Source organism: Podarcis liolepis (assembly GCF_965112155.1).
Source record: "Podarcis liolepis genome assembly, chromosome: 2".
NCBI classification, from domain to species: Eukaryota; Metazoa; Chordata; class Lepidosauria; order Squamata; family Lacertidae; genus Podarcis; species Podarcis liolepis.
The window spans coordinates 108,555,182-108,571,260 of NC_139555.1; the positions used below are offsets into that span (position 1 = coordinate 108,555,182).

General features: G+C 41.9%; 1 long non-coding RNA gene across 1 annotated transcript; it reads right to left on the reverse strand.

The window, feature by feature from the left end:
• Positions 1-851: 851 nt before the first annotated feature.
• Positions 852-3,718, reverse strand: LOC310702078. Its single transcript, XR_014523204.1, has 3 exons — positions 3,485-3,718; positions 2,657-2,764; positions 852-2,338 (listed from the first exon to the last, which is right to left on the reverse strand). It is a non-coding gene; the product is annotated as an uncharacterized lncRNA (long non-coding RNA).
• Positions 3,719-16,079: the final 12,361 nt, after the last annotated feature.

Consider the following 16,079-nt stretch of genomic DNA (forward strand, 5'->3'; position numbering starts at 1 on the left):
TACTCTGTGCATTGGTATAGAGACAACTAAGACCATTAGTAATTCCCTCCAGCTGCTTCCTTCTTTTGCTTGCTTGCCCTTTAGTAGGTTTCTCAGTTTCCTGTGCATCCATGAAGCACCAGCACCCAACACCAGTTGTACTTTCTCATTAAAATTCCCTCAGTCTTGAGGAAAGGAAAAGATAAGGTACAGTGATTTCTTTTGTCAAAATAAAAAAATTCCTTCCAGTAGCACCTTAAAGACCAACTAAGTTAGTTCTTGGTATGAGCTTTCGTGTGCATGCACACTTCTTCAGATACACTGAAACAGAAGTTGCCAGATCCTTCTATATAGTGAGAAGGTGGGGAGGGGTGTTACTCAGAAGGGTGGTGGGAATGGGAGATAGGCAGATAGCTGGGAGAGCCTGTTGACGACTCTTAACGACTGTAATCTTCAGTGTATCTGAAGAAGTGTGCATGCACACGAAAGCTCATACCAAGAACTAACTTAGTTGGTCTAATCTTCAGTGTATCTGAAGAAGTGTGCATGCACACGAAAGCTCATACCAAGAACTAACTTAGTTGGTCTTTAAGGTGCTACTGGAAGGAATTTTTTTATTTTGACTATGGCAGACCAACACGGCTACCTATCTACTACTGATTTATTTTGTGTTTGAGTTACAATAATTACGCAGGAACCAAAATAGAATACAGACTGCAACTTGATTTTTAAACTTTATTGAAAGGAAGCATGATGGTTTGCATGATGGTTGCTGCTGTCAAGAGCAGGTTTTGGTCTGTGTTTGCATACATTTGGACACCATTTTGAAACCAGATAAGAGACTGGAAGCAATACAGAATACAGACCACAAGTTCACTTACAAACTTTATTGAAAGAAAGCATTGAAGCATCCAATAAAACAATATCACAAGGTATTATTCTTACGTTATTCTGCATGCAAAACTAGCAGTAATTTTAACTGTTATTATTGAACTCTATGTTGATGGGCCACCTAGAACTCCCACCAGTCCAAACTACTTAAAAGCTTTGCTACGTTCCACTTGCATTGCAATGTTCAGGAAGGACAACAGAGAACAAACTCTCTCTGCCCAAGAAGCCTTGGAGCAGCACGGTTCCATGAGCTCCAGGAAGAGAGGAATTGAGAATCTGATGGACAGGGTCCAGGAGAAGCTCCAGCTCCTTACCTGACCATCCTGGCCGTGAGTATGGGATGGGATGCTCTAACAAGGCAATTAAGGGCTGGCCAATCAGGACTGCTCCCAGAGTTAGGTTGCATGCTGTTCTGCAAAATGTAAAATCACAGCCTAGGGATGGGATTTGTTGCTTTCCTATGGTTGTTTAGAGATCACAGTGTTTTGAGTGCAAGACTGAGAGCAGTGAGGGAGAATATTGGTGTTTTCAAAAATTGGTGCCCTAATCTGAAACAAAACATTGCTATTGGTTGGTGTAGATGCTTCTGCTGCAGAGCATGGAAGCACCACCCAAGTTTGTACCTATATTTGCTTTCAATGAACTTTGTCGCCATCCCTAGCACAGGTTAGTATATTTCATAACATCTTCTGTGATTTGCCAAGTTCAAGCAGGGATGGCGAGTGACAAAGAGACATGTCTATCAACTCTCCAAGGAACGTCCCACCCCACCCCACCCCACCCCAATACCCAAGTCAATTATGCACTTTTGCATGGGGAAGTTACTTTTCAAACTATCAGAAAGTGAAGGAGTGCATAAATGAGTGAGCACAAATGAGTGGTCCTTCTCTCAGGAGCAGGAAGGAGAAATGAAGTTGTGAACTGAATGAGTGTTTGATTAACAAGTATGGATAGCCAAAGTGGGGGGTTTCCTGTGCTCGTGGAGGCTTCCTAATGCACTCAGGGTGCTGGAAAATCATCGGTCTAAGATATATGGCAGCCCTCCGCAAATACAGAAGACTCCCCAGGTCACACAGTCAGCCACCATTTTGTGGAGGACGATGAGGCTGTTGGGTGTGGAACGTCCCCTGAATGTGATTTTTGGACGTGGCATCAGAATATTTGTGTGGGGCTTTTGTCTATCATTTGACTTGAATCCATTGAAACGAAAGGATATGAAATCTTCTAATATTACGTCTCTCAAAGGAGAAAGAGAAGGAGAAAGATTTGTTACCCACCCTTTTACCATGAGGTTTCTGCATAGGGGTAAACAACTTAAGAATAGAATAGTAAGATCAGTCAAAACATAAGTCAGTATGGCAGCACGCTACTGTCTTTTTCACTTTCCCTGGCATCGCTTTTCCACAGAATTTTTTCCTCCTCTTAGCGCCACATTCTTTGACATAATTAATCACTTCACCGCTTTGACCTGGCGAGAGAAAGAGAAGTACTTATGTTGATATTAACTAGTGAATGAAGAGAATTTTACTGAATTAGTCCATAGTCTGTATCAAGAGATACTCCACATCAAAGTAAATTACATTTTAGACATCATTTTAAAATGTGCACTTAAACAGAATTTTGAATTTATGCTGCTAAAACTACTAAAATGTCAACATTAAAATAAAATAAAGTTAAAACTTATGAAAGATACATGCCCTTTAAAAAAACAACAACCAACCCTTAAATCTCAGGTCATCCTAGTCCCAGCATAGAAAAAGGAAGGATGTCGACAAGAAATACTTACCATAAGTCTCTAACATAATACAGAATGGTCCCTCACATGTCTTCCCCTTTGGGTCGCATGGCTTGCCAGGACTAAGTGACTTGCATTTTCTGCAGTTCACAGCATCTGCTGTAAGAGACAGCATTTCATTTGGGTAGGAACCAACCAATATTCAATGTCCTAAACCACCAAAATCCTGCTGGCACACATAGCTGTCAGAATCGATCCCAGAACAGCAATAGAATAATGCTTTCCCGCTTGGAAAGTGAGACTAAATTTGCATTTCTGTGTATAGATTAAGAGATGGAAATTGTATGCAAATTTGTGGCAAGCTCCTGTACCCTGAGACTAGCAACTCCTTCCACCTAGACAACTAGATGCTCTTTTCCAAAGATGGCACGATCTGTCCTGCAGCTTGCTATGTTCATGCTTTGATCAGGAGCCAGGAGAAAAGCAGCTTCCTCCCTCTGGTAAAAGGGAGGCTGAACTCTACCCTGAAATTGGCTCAAAGGTACAGAATTCCACCTTGAGAACTGGCTTTAACCTAGAAGTTGCTGAATTACAACTTATCACTAAACTGAAAACTATGTATAGACCTCGTCTTAATAGAGATATTGGATTCCTGTCTCATTACATATGCTAATCATATGCATACTATCCCTTGCTTTTTCCTGCAGGACTACTTGCAGTCAGTTGTCAACAGGTTTACCAAACCCATTGAGTCAATCACCCACCTCCTACTACCCTCCTGAGAAAAACCCCTCCCCACCCTCCCACTATATGTAAGGGTCAGGTGACTTCTGTTTCAGTGTACCTATTCAGGGACTGGTGGGTGGGGACCATACTTACCTCCAGTCCTGAAGCAAAGCAGAAGACAGAACGTAAGTAGCCAGACCTGAACCAAACGTTGGCCGCGGTTCTCAAGAAACAAGCTCTGCCCCATCGGAAAACCTTCTTGTATGAAGCCCTTTTGCTTTCGAAGGCTGACAGCTGAGAGACTACGGGATGGCAGGGCAGATCGGTATTAGTTGCTCAAGCTCTGGTCGGGAACACGCTGCTCAGTTTGAGGAGCCAGGTTCAAGATATCCATTATATACGGCTGGGGGGAACCCTCTTGGCTCCTCGCCTCATCCTGGTGGCCTTAAAAGGTCCAAGAAGCCTCTGACAACATCCTTGGGTCCCTCGGATGGGCAGCGGAGAGTGAAGGCGACGGTTGTCTTGGGCCCTTTCAGGCATAAAGTGCTGATTGTTAGGACAAATCCAAATGGACTGAGGGATCAGCTGAATGGTGTACAGAATGTCCCGGACCTCAGTAGATGCCTGATGCTATCTCACGAGGGTTTTCTGTCCAGCTCCAGGTTTCAATTGTAATAGTACAATGTGCCGAGCAGGCAACTCTCAACCAGCCTGCAGATTAATAATAATAATAATAATAATAATAATAATAATAATAATACTTTATTATTATTTATATCTCACCATCTGGCTGGGCTTCCCCAGCCACTCTGGGCGGCTTCCAACAAAATATTAAAATACAGTAATGCATCAAACATTAAAAGCTTCCCTAAACAGATACCCAGTTATCTGGGTTTAAGTTAAACAAAGTTAAGACAAAAATACTGACTAAGAATTTGGCTGAAGACCTAAGAATTCTACTAGAACAACAAACAGGGATTAAGGTAGTAAAAAAGGTCAAGTACTTGGGCATTTGGGTAACTACAAAAAACATAAATTTAGTGGAAAATAATTACAATAAAACCTGGAATGAGATTAAAAAAGATTTAGACATTTGGAGCAGATTAACACTCTCCTGGGAGGGACGAATGGCGGCTATAAAAATGAACATCCTTCCAAAAATATTATTTCTATTTCAGAATATTCCAGTAATCAGAGGAACAACAATGTTTAAGGAATGGCAGAGGACCCTGTCCAGGTTTATCTGGCAGGGGAAGAGAGCAAGAATTAAGTTTAAACTGCTCACAGACAGGAGAGAAAGAGGGGGGTTTGCTGTCCCGAATTTGCAATTATATTATGAGGCTGCAAGCCTATGTTGGGTTAAGGACTGGATAGTTTTGGAAAATCTAGATGTGCTGGACCTGGAAGGATTCGATGTCAGATTTGGCTGGCACGCCTATTTATGGCAAGATAAAGAAAGGGTCCATAAAGGATTCTCCCACCATATTGTTAGAGGAGCGTTGCTAGAGGTATGGAATAGAACTAAAAGACTGTTGGAGAAGGGCATACCTTGGTGGCTATCACCAGTTAATATCTCATCACTTAAAAATGTAAACATGAGAACCCAAAGATGGACTTACGAAGATCTCCTGACTAAATCGGATAAAGGGTGGAGAATTAAATCATATGAAGAACTAAAGGATAAGTCAATAGGGTGGCTACAGGTTCACCAAATTAATGCCCTATGGAATGAACACAAAAAAATAGGGATGAATGAGAAAAAATCAAAATTCCAGGTGGAAATATTAGAAGGAAAAAGTAAGCTTTTATCTAAAATGTACAATCTATTACTGGAATGGGATACTAAGGACGAGGAGGTGAAGGAGGTCATGATAAAGTGGGCCATAGATTTGGGATATAGTTTAGAATACGAGAGATGGGTGAAGCTTTGGACTAAGGATATGAAATTTACAGCATGCGTTAGCCTCCGAGAAAATATGGAAAAAATGATGTATCGTTGGCATATCACCCCTGTTAAGCTGGGGAAAATGTATAAGACTGGAGACAAAAGATGTTGGAAATGTAAAAAAAAGGAGGGCGATTTCCATCATATGTGGTGGTCATGTGAAGAAGTGAGGAGGTTCTGGGGATCTATTTATGATGAATTGAAAAAGATACTGAAATACACATTTCCAAAAAAACCAGAAGCATTCCTTCTGGGAATGGTCGGTGAGGAGATTATGAAAGAAGATCAAACCATGTTCCAGTATGCAATGGCAGCAGCCAGAATATTGTTGGCACAGAACTGGAAATCATCTAAAATCCCAACTATTAGTGATTGGCAAAACAAGCTATTTGAGTACTCCGAGTTAGCAAAAATGACACAGAAGATCAGGCATCAGAGTAATAAAATTTTTATTAATGATTGGAATAAATTTATATCATACATGGAAAAATTTTTAGGTAATATTAAAATAACAGTAGGTGAACTATAGAATCTGTGAAGTAAAAACAAAGGTTGAAAGAAGGAACTGCAAGAAGGTTATCAATGCGATATAGCTCAAATCGTGGTGGAGGGAAGTCAGAACGATGATATGATAATTAGTACTTTTGGAGAAATGTATTTACGTCTTGATGTTTTATTGTCTATATTTGTATATTTTTTTGCGTGTTTCTTTTTTGGTAAGTATGTGATTTTAAAAGAGTGTATATCGGAAATAAAATTTGTTAAAAAAAAAAAAAGCTTCCCTAAACAGGGCTGCCTTCATATGTCGTCTAAAAGTCTGGTAGTTGTTGTTCTCTTTGACATCTGGTGGGAGGGCGTTCCACAGGATGGGAGCCACAACCGAGAAGGCCCTCTGCCTGGTTCCCTGTAACTTGGCTTCTCGCAGTGAGGGAACCACCAGAAGGCCCTTGGCACTGGACCTCAGTGTCTGGGCAGAACAATGGGGGTGGAGATGCTCCTTCAGATATACTGGAACAAGGCCGTTTAGGGCTTTAAAGGTCAGCACCAACACTTTGAATTGTGCTTGGAAACATACTGGGAGCCAATGCAGGTCTTTCAAGACCAGTGTTATGTGGTCTCAGTGGCCGCTCCCAGTCACCAGTCTAACTGCTGCATTCTGGCTTAGTTGTAGTTTCTGGGTCACCTTAAAAGGTAGCCCCACGTAGAGCACATTGCAGTAGTCCAAGCGAGAGATAACCAGACCATGCACCACTCTGGCGAGGCAGTCTGCGGGCAGGTAGGGTCTCAGCTTGCGTACCAGATGGAGCTGATAAACAGCTGCCATGGACACAGAATTGACCTGCGCCTCCATGGACAGCTGTGAGTACAAAATGACTCCCAGGCTGCGCACCTGGTCCTTCAGGGACACAGTTACCCCATTCAGGACCAGGGAGTCCTCCAAACCTGCCCGCTTCCTGTCCCCCCAAAACAGTACTTCTGTCTTGTCAGGATTCAACCTCAATCCATTAGCCGCCATCCATCCTGCAACCGCCTCCAGACACACAGGATGTTCACCGTCTTCACTGGTTCTGATTTGAAAGAGAGGTAGAGCTGGGTATCATCCACATATTGATGGACAAACCCACAGCCCAAACCCCCTGATGATCTCTCCCAGCGGCTGCATGTAGATGTTGAAAAGCATGGGGGAGAGGACAGAACCCTGAGGCACCCCACAAGTGAGAGCCTAGGGGTCTGAACCCTCATTCCCCACCGCCACTTTCTGAAAACGGCCCAGGAGGAAGGAGTGGAACCACTGTATGACAGTGCCTCCAGCTCCCAGCCCATCTAGACAGTCCAGAAGGATATTATGGTCAATGTATCAAACACCACTGAGAGATCCAGCAGAACTAGGAAACAGCTCTCACCTTTGTCCCTAGCCCACCGGAGATCATCGACCAGTGCGACCAAGGCAGTTTCAGTCCCATGATGAGGCCTGAATCCTGACTGGAAGGGATCCAAATGGTCTGCTTCTTCTTCTGCCCAGAGTTGTTCAGCAACCACTCGCTCAATCACCTTGCCCAAGAATGGAAGATTTGAGACTGAGCGATTGTTGGCCATATTGGCTGCATCTAAAGCTGTTTTTTTTTTTTTTTTTTTTTTTTTGAAGCGGTTTGATAGCCGCCTCTTTTAGCGGGTCTGGGAAGGCTCACTCACAGAGAGAAGCATTCACCACCCCGCGAAGCCCATCACCCAGCCCTTCCCAGCTAGCTTTTATTAGCCAGGATAGACAAGGATCAAGGAGGCAGGTGGCTGGTTTCACTTGTCCAAGCAGCCTGTCCACATCCTTGGGGGTAACAGATTGGAATCGATCCCACACAAATTGACTAGACAGGACTCTAGCACTCTCCTGCCCTGGCCCTGCTCCTATGGTGGAGTCTAACTCTTCCTGAATCTGAGGGACTTTATCTGCAAAAAAACTTTGCAAAATCATTGCAGGAGATCATGTGGCCCGTACTGGGTCCTGATGAAACAGAATGGGTGACTGCTGGCCAGCCCATATTCCCGAATCGTTGTGTTAGCAGCTTTCATTTGTACAGCGTAATGAATGGTATGCACAGCCATGTGTTTCTGCCAGTCTTCCATGAGTTATATATAAGTGATCCTGTAATTTGGCATGTATCTGCGACCTTGCTCAAAGACCTGGGACACTGTAATTGCCATTCCTGCCATCCCCCTTCATCCCCCTTCATGGAAGTTTATGGCTCTACAGTGTTGGCCATAGATCTCAGTGGAGCAAGCTATCAATGTGGCAAGGTATCTATTTAACATGTTTACCTGGCGGAGGGGGATTTTGTGTGTATGGGTGTTATGTACTGAGTTGAACAGGATCCAAAATGCAGCAGTCTGATTGGTTCTAGAACAATAGGATTCAGAATGCAGCAGTCTGATTGGTCCAAGAACAATGCAGCAGTATAATTGGTCGGCCGGAGCCACCCAATCCAGCTCTAGATAGAAGTGAATCCACAACCTGATTGGCCTACAGGAGAATTCCGGAATTAGACAGTCACGTGCAGCCCATTGTGTAAATAATGTATATAAAGCAGATACTTTGAGGGGACTTCCATTCCCTCCTCACCACTATGAGCTGAATAAAGAGCATGAAATCCACTCTCAACTCTGAGTATATTTCAATGTGTTACTCTTAGTATTAACTAATGAGACCTATAATGGAAGGAGTGTGTTTGCAAGGGTTTGGGGTATACAGGCCTCCATCAGAGACAGTTTGGATGACACACTATGCAGGCGCTGAGTGGATTTCTGTGCAACCATTTTGACCTTGCCCCAGACACTCCCACAGCTTGTAAATTGGACAAATTAAATTGAACCGTTTTCCCTCAAAAAGACTGCACCTAAATCCTCAGTAAAATGCCATTTTACAATGAACCATAGAAACGAGTATTGTGTAGCGGGGAGGAGGGGGGAGAATGAAAAAAAGAAATTTAGAGGGTTCCGTCTGCCACAACAGTAAGTTTTGGAATATCCCAATCAGTCAGTCACCAGAAGGATACAACAGGAAACCAGTCCTCTCTCCAAATGCAAAAAACTGAATTCACTGGAAGATGATCTGTTAGAGCCAATGCAATTCTGGGCTGCATCAATAGGAGTATAGTATCTAGATCAAGGGAAGTAATAGTGCCACTGTATTCTGCTCCGGTCAGACCTCACCTGGAGTACTGTGTCCACTTCTGGGCACCACAGTTCAAGAAGGACACTGACAAACTGGAACATGTCCAGAGGAGGGCAACCAAAATGGTCAAAGGCCTGCTGTTGATACAACAGCAGCAAGAATACTCATCGCAAGGTATTGGAAGACACAAGATTTACCCACCCTGGAAGAATGGCAGATGAAAGTGATGGACTATATGGAACTGGCGGAAATGACTGGCAGAATCCGAGACCAGGGAGAAGAGTCGGTGGAAGAAGATTGGAAGAAATTTAAAGACTATTTGCAGAAACATTGTAAAATTAATGAATGTTAAAATGATGTTGGATTGAAACCAAGCGGCCTTAGCAACACGGTTAATAAGAATATGTAAAAATGGATTGATAACGGATGAAAATATAAAGTTATAATATGTTGAGATATAGAATTAAGATAAAAGAAAGAGGGTAAGGATTTGCTGAATTAACTATGTGAACGGGAATACAAAAAAGGGAGGTGTGAGGAGGTCAGGGAAATAAGCAAACGAAATTTAAGATATAAAAAAATTGATCTGTTTTTAATAATTTTTTATCTACTTCTTCTGTATTTTTTTTTCTTTTTTCTATGTATTTTTGTATTTTTTGTTCTTTTTTCTGCTTTCTTTTTATTTTGTAATTTTCCCCCTTTTGTAAAACTTCAATAAATATCTTTAAAACAAAACAAAACAAAATGGTCAAAGGTCTGGAAATGATGCCTTATGAGGAACCGCTAAGGGAGCTGGGCATTTTTAGCCTGGAGAAGAGGTTAAGGGGTGATATGATAGCCATGTTCAAATATATAAAAGGATGTCACATAGAGGAGGGAGAAAGGTTGTTTTCTGCTGCTCCAGAGAAGCGGACACGGAGCAATGGATCGAAACTACAAGAAAGAAGATTCCACCTAAAGATTAGGAAGAACTTCCTGACGGTAAGAGCTGTTCGACAGTGGAATTTGCTGCCAAGGAGTGTGGTGGAGTCTTCTGCTTTGGAGGTCTTTAAGCAGAGGCGTGACAACCATATGTCAGGAGTGCTCTGATGGTGTTTCCTGCTTGGCAGGGGGTTGGACTCGATGGCCCTTGTGGTCTATTCCAACTCTATGATTCTATGATTCTTAGTATTAACTAATGAGACCTATAATGGAAGGAGTGTGTTTGCAAGGGTTTGGGGTATGCAGGCCTCCATCAGAGAAAGTTTGGATGACATACTATGCAGGCGCTGAGTGGATTTCTGTGCAACCATTTTGACCTTGCCCCAGACACTCCCACAGCTTGTAAATTGGACAAATTAAATTGAACCCTTTTTCCTCAAAAAGACTGCACCAGAATCCTCAGTAAAATGCCATTTTACATTGAACCATAGAAACGAGTATCGTGTAGCGGGGGGGAGGGGGGGAGAATGAAAAAAAGAAATTTAGAGGGTTCCGTCTGCCACAACAGTAAGTTTTGGAATATCCCAATCAGTCAGTCACCAGAAGGATACAACAGGAAACCAGTCCTCTCTCCAAATGCAAAAACTGAATTCACTGGAGGATGATCGGTTAGAGCCAGCAATTTATTTTCAAGGATGGATCTAGATGCATCAAAAAAGCGTTTCAGGAAAACATGTTGTAAACTTCATAAAGGGAAATCACTTTGGCAAAACGATGGGATTCCACAGCACCATCTGGTGGCACAATGTTATAAATTATATGAAGCATTTTTTCTTTACTAATGTAGCTGAACCCCAAGTTTCCACTGGATTCCCAAACTACGCTCTTTCTGTTCCCCTCAACGTCCAATAATGTATTTCAAGGTAGAAAGAGCCCTGAATACTTTTCTGGTTAATCCGTTCTCTACAATCTTTGCATAGGGTTTGCTGTGCTGAGATGGTCGCACCCATTTGTCCCTTGGCAGAAAAAGAAACAGGCAATAAATAGCAGTAGTAGCTTAACTTATGGTAAGGAAGATGTTGCTCATGTTTGAAGAATCAGGTTCAATGCAGCCATTGTATACGGCCGGGGGGACTTCCGGAGGCGGCGCGCTCAGCAATGGCGGTCCTCTTCAGCTGCTGAAGAGGGGCTCCGCGGAAAAGGGTCGTGCGCTGCGACACAGCGACGACCCAGGTAGAGAAACCACGAGTAGAGTGAGCTCGTGGCCGTGGGGTTCGGCGGGCACCAGAAGCGACCTCTGAAACGCAGAAGAGACCCCGTAAGGGGTATCGGAACGTGGAGGGGGTAGCGGTGCTGTGAATCCATCGCTCTTTCTGCGGACGTGAAGCCGCGCTGCTGCTGCTGATCAGCGCTGACCTTTCTTCCTTCAACAACTGAACTGAAACAACTTACTCGTGAGTAAGAAATTTGAAGCTTTATATGATCTTAATCTGGAGAAATTTGGCTGAAAGCGGGAGACGCTAAAAAGGAAGTCAGTCTTCCGGCTCTGTTTAAAGTATCTAGCAAAATCCCTTTAAAGCTGAAGCGCTGAAAGGACTTAAAAGGAGTTGGAATTTACTCTGCAAATCCGGCTTTGATTGACTAAAAGTTAAAGAAAGGACATAACAGTTTTATAAGTGAGCTAAGTTCATGATCCTCTTTCTTTTCCCCTGTGGATTACAAAGTTTTGAAACCCTGCTCTCGGTCTGACCGGATACAAGTAACATCAGACTGCGGTAACTGTAGACAAAGTTATAAGATACATTGGGCTACTTTGTAAGTTGGAAAAAGGAACTGTTGCAAGCACCTTGGCAAAGAACTTTTATTCTCTGCAGTTTAAATGGAAGGTGAGGGGCTCCCCCCCTGCTTTGGATAATATCTTTTGTTTGTGGGAACTTATGGTGGAAATTTCCTATCCTTCTCCCTAACTTTCAGGGAGCTCCCCCTGCTGGATTGTGGAATTATTAGTCTCTGAGAACTGCTACTGGTCGTGGAATTTTCCTGTTTGGATGTTTACTTTTTTTGGAATTACTTTTCCCATGGGACTTACAATTTGACCTTGACACCGGGACAGCTGTGGAATGAGTGGTACAGCAAAAACAAGGGCTGCAAAGAAAGCAAAACAAACTGAACTCTTGCAATCAACTCTGCCTGTGCAGCAGCTACGCAGATCATCTGTCCCAATTTTGACAGGTCTGCAGGAAGGACAATCTATACAGCCTGCTCTTGGAGAGATGGCTGCTGGAGGGATAGACCCTGTCTCTAAAGAAATATTGGAGCAGCTGGCAGCACTGAATAAGAAAGCTGATGAACAAGCAGCTAAGTTTGATGAACAAGCTGCCAAATTTGACCAGGTAACAGCCTCAATTAATAAATTAACAGACCAAGTCACTAAAAATACACAGGCGATAGGTAACATTGAAAAGACTACAACAGAAAATCGAAAATTAGTTCAGGAAGCAAACACAAAAGCAGACGAAAACAAAAAGAGGATAGAGGAATTAAGAGGTGAAGTTAGACCACTGAGTAGACAGGTTACTGAACAACAAGTGTACCTGTCCCTTGCAGAACTGAAAAACAGGGAAAATAACCTCAGAATTAGAAATATCCCAGAATCAGAAAAAGAGGACCTGATTGGATTTTTGACAACAGAAATATCCAAATTCTGGGGTCTGGCAGAAGAGAAAGACTTTAAAATTGTTACTGCTTTTAGACTAGGAAGAGTGGCTAAGAAGGATAAACCAAGAGATTGCCTGATCATTTTGAGATCTAGGCAAGAAAAAGAAAATATACTCGGCCTGCATTTTAAAAATTCATTGGTAATTCAGGGAAAAAAGGCAGAAATCTTTAGAGATATACCAAAACAGCTTCTGGATTTAAGAGCCACATATAAAGACCTAGCAAGCTTATTGAGAAACAACACAATCCCATACAGGTGGGAATTCCCTCAAGGACTATCTTTTACTTTGAAAGGGGTGAAGATAAGAATCAGAACAGCAGAGGAGCAAGAAAAGTTCCTAAACGACCACGGGGAAGACCTTCGGAAAGGAATAGCAGGCGTCTGGCCACCTCCTTCGTTTGGATTGAATCCGGTTCCACCTCCAGACAAAAACGACAAAGGAGACATCCCAGCAGGCCAATAAATAGTCCGAGATGTCTCTACAGCTTCTTAGTTGGAACATTAATGGCGCGAATTCTCCCGAAAGAAGGAAAAAGATTTTTCATATTTTGAGAAAAGAACAATTAGACATTATTTGCCTTCAAGAAACACATGTGACTAGGCTCCATAGGAGAGTGTTAACCAACAAGAGACTAGGCCAAGAATTTATTTCATCAGATAAGGTTAAAAAAAGAGGAGTAGTGATTTATGCAAAGGAGACCCTAGTACCAAAATTGATTTTCAAAGATGAACAAGGAAGAATTCTGGCAATTGAAATTCAAGCACAAGGAGAGAAATTTTTGATTGTAGGAATCTATGCACCAAACGATGGGAAATCGGAATTTTATAAGAAGCTGCATGAGACAATGTTGGACTACATTGACTATACTAACATCATTTTGATGGGTGATATGAATGGAGTTGTCTCCACACACATGGATAAGTCACAAAATCAGAACTTGACTAAAGATGGCAGACTCCCAAAGACTTTTTTTGAACTTACAGACAATATGGATTTGATTGATATCTGGAGAACAAAGAACCCTCTAGGTAAAGAAGGAACATTCTTTTCTGAGGCCCATCTTTCGTGGACAAGAATCGACCAAATTTGGACATCTAGAGGACTGGCCCCTAAGACAAAAAAAGTAGAGATCTGCCCTAAAACCTGCTCCGACCATAACGCCTTGAAAATAGACTTAAGACTTACACCAGCTGGATCCTTCAGATGGAGAATGAATGACTATTTGTTTAGAGATCAGGAGATTGTAAAGAAGGCCCAAAAAACGCTGAAAGATTATTTCGAAATAAATTTGAATACTTTGGTGGAAAAGAAAACAATCTGGGACGCAAGTAAAGCTGTTATGAGAGGGTTCCTGATACAGCAGAATTCTATTAAGAAAAAACTCTGGAATGGTAAAAAGGACAAGATTTTGGAGAAGATAAGAGACGGAGAGAAAAAGCTGAGACTAAACCCAAAATCAAAAGAAGTTTTAAGAGAAATAAAATTCCATCAAGCACAATATGTGAAATTGATAAATCAAGAAATCGAATGGAAAATTAAACAGATGAAACAAAGATCATTTGAATCTGCAAATAAATGTGGGAAGCTGCTGGCATGGCAGCTGAAAAAGAGACAAAAATTGAACTTTGTTACCAATCTGGAGGTTGAAGGAGAATGTATTCAGAAACCAGAAGATATTAGAAAGTGTTTCCAGAGATATTTTAAAAAACTATTTACTCAAGGACCCCAAGTTGAGACGGAGATAAATAATTTTCTAAGAAGTTATGGCCTGCAAAAACTAACACAAGACAAGCAAACAGCCCTGAATTACAAAATAACACAACAGGAGATTGAAAGTGCCATTCAGAACATGCAATTAGGCAAGTCTCCAGGCCCAGATGGACTTACCTCCAAATACTATAAGACATTGAAGGAATATTTGGTCCAGCCATTAATGGAGGTATGCAACCAAATTATGGAAGGGAAGGGGGCACCCGAATCGTGGAAAGAGGCATTCATCACCCTGATCCCAAAATTGGAATCTGAAAAGACTCAACTTAGGAACTATCGCCCCATCTCACTCCTAAATGTGGATTACAAAATTTTCGCTGACATTTTGGCAAACAGATTGAAAAAAGTTCTAAATGAAGTAATTCATAAAGACCAAGCAGGCTTCCTCCCTGGCAGGCATTTGTCTGACAACACTAGGAATATCATTGATGTTTTGGAGTTATTACAGACAAATTTGAACACGAAGGCAGCTTTGATCTTTATAGACGCCGAGAAAGCCTTTGATAATATATCTTGGAAATTTATGAAGAAAAATTTGGAAGGGATGGGAGTGGGAAGGGCGTTCCAAAATGGTATTGAAGCAATTTATTCAGAGCAAAAAGCTAAATTGATAGTAAACAATGTGGTGACAGAGGAGTTCAAAATTGAAAAAGGGACACGACAGGGGTGCCCCTTATCACCCTTGTTATTTATTTCTGTCCTGGAGGTGTTGCTGAATATGATTAGGAAGGACCAGCAGGTGGAAGGAATACAGGTCGGAGAAAAACAATATAAACTAAAGGCCTTTGCAGACGATTTGGTTTTGACATTACAGGAGCCAGAAGTTAGTACAAAAAGAGCTTTAGAACTAATTTCTGAGTTTGGTCGGGTGGCGGGATTCAAGCTAAACAAACAAAAAACCAAGGTTTTGGCAAAAAATTTGACACCTTCAGAAATAGATGGGTTTCAGAAGGAAACAGAATTAAATGTCGTTACAAAAGTAAAATACCTGGGGGTTAATCTGACTGGGAGAAATTTGAATTTGTTCAAAGATAATTATGAAAAATGTTGGTCGGAAATTAAAAAGGACCTAGAAACATGGTCAAGATTGAAACTTACCTTGTCGGGTAGAATCGCAGCAGTTAAGATGAATGTATTGCCAAGAATGTTGTTTTTGTTTCAAACCCTTCAGATCGTGGACAGAGTGGAATGTTTTGGAAAGTGGCAGAGGGACATTGCGAAGTTTGTCTGGCAGGGCAAAAAGCCCCGAATAAAATTTAAAATATTAACAGATGCAAAGGAAAGAGGGGGGTTTGCCCTGCCGGACCTAAGATTGTATTATGAAGCTGCATCTCTCTGCTGGATGAAAGATTGGTTTCTGTTAGAAAACACTGATGTCCTAGATCTGGAAGGGCATAGTAATGCTTTTGGGTGGCATGCATATCTTTGGTACGACAAGGCAAAGTCTCACAAATTGTTTAAAAACCATATTGTCAGGAAAGCTCTACTCATTGTCTGGACTAAATACAAGGACTTATTTGAAAGTAAGACCCCGAGGTGGTTATCACCGGTGGAGGCTAAGGCCATAAAATTACGTAATATGGAGAGTGGCTGGTTGAAATATTGTGAGATAATTGAAAGAGATGGTGATACCTGGAGGTTGCAGAGTTTTGAGAAACTGAAAGGAAAGGTGCGAGACTGGTTTCATTATGCCCAAATCTTAGAGACTTTTAAAAAAGACAAAAA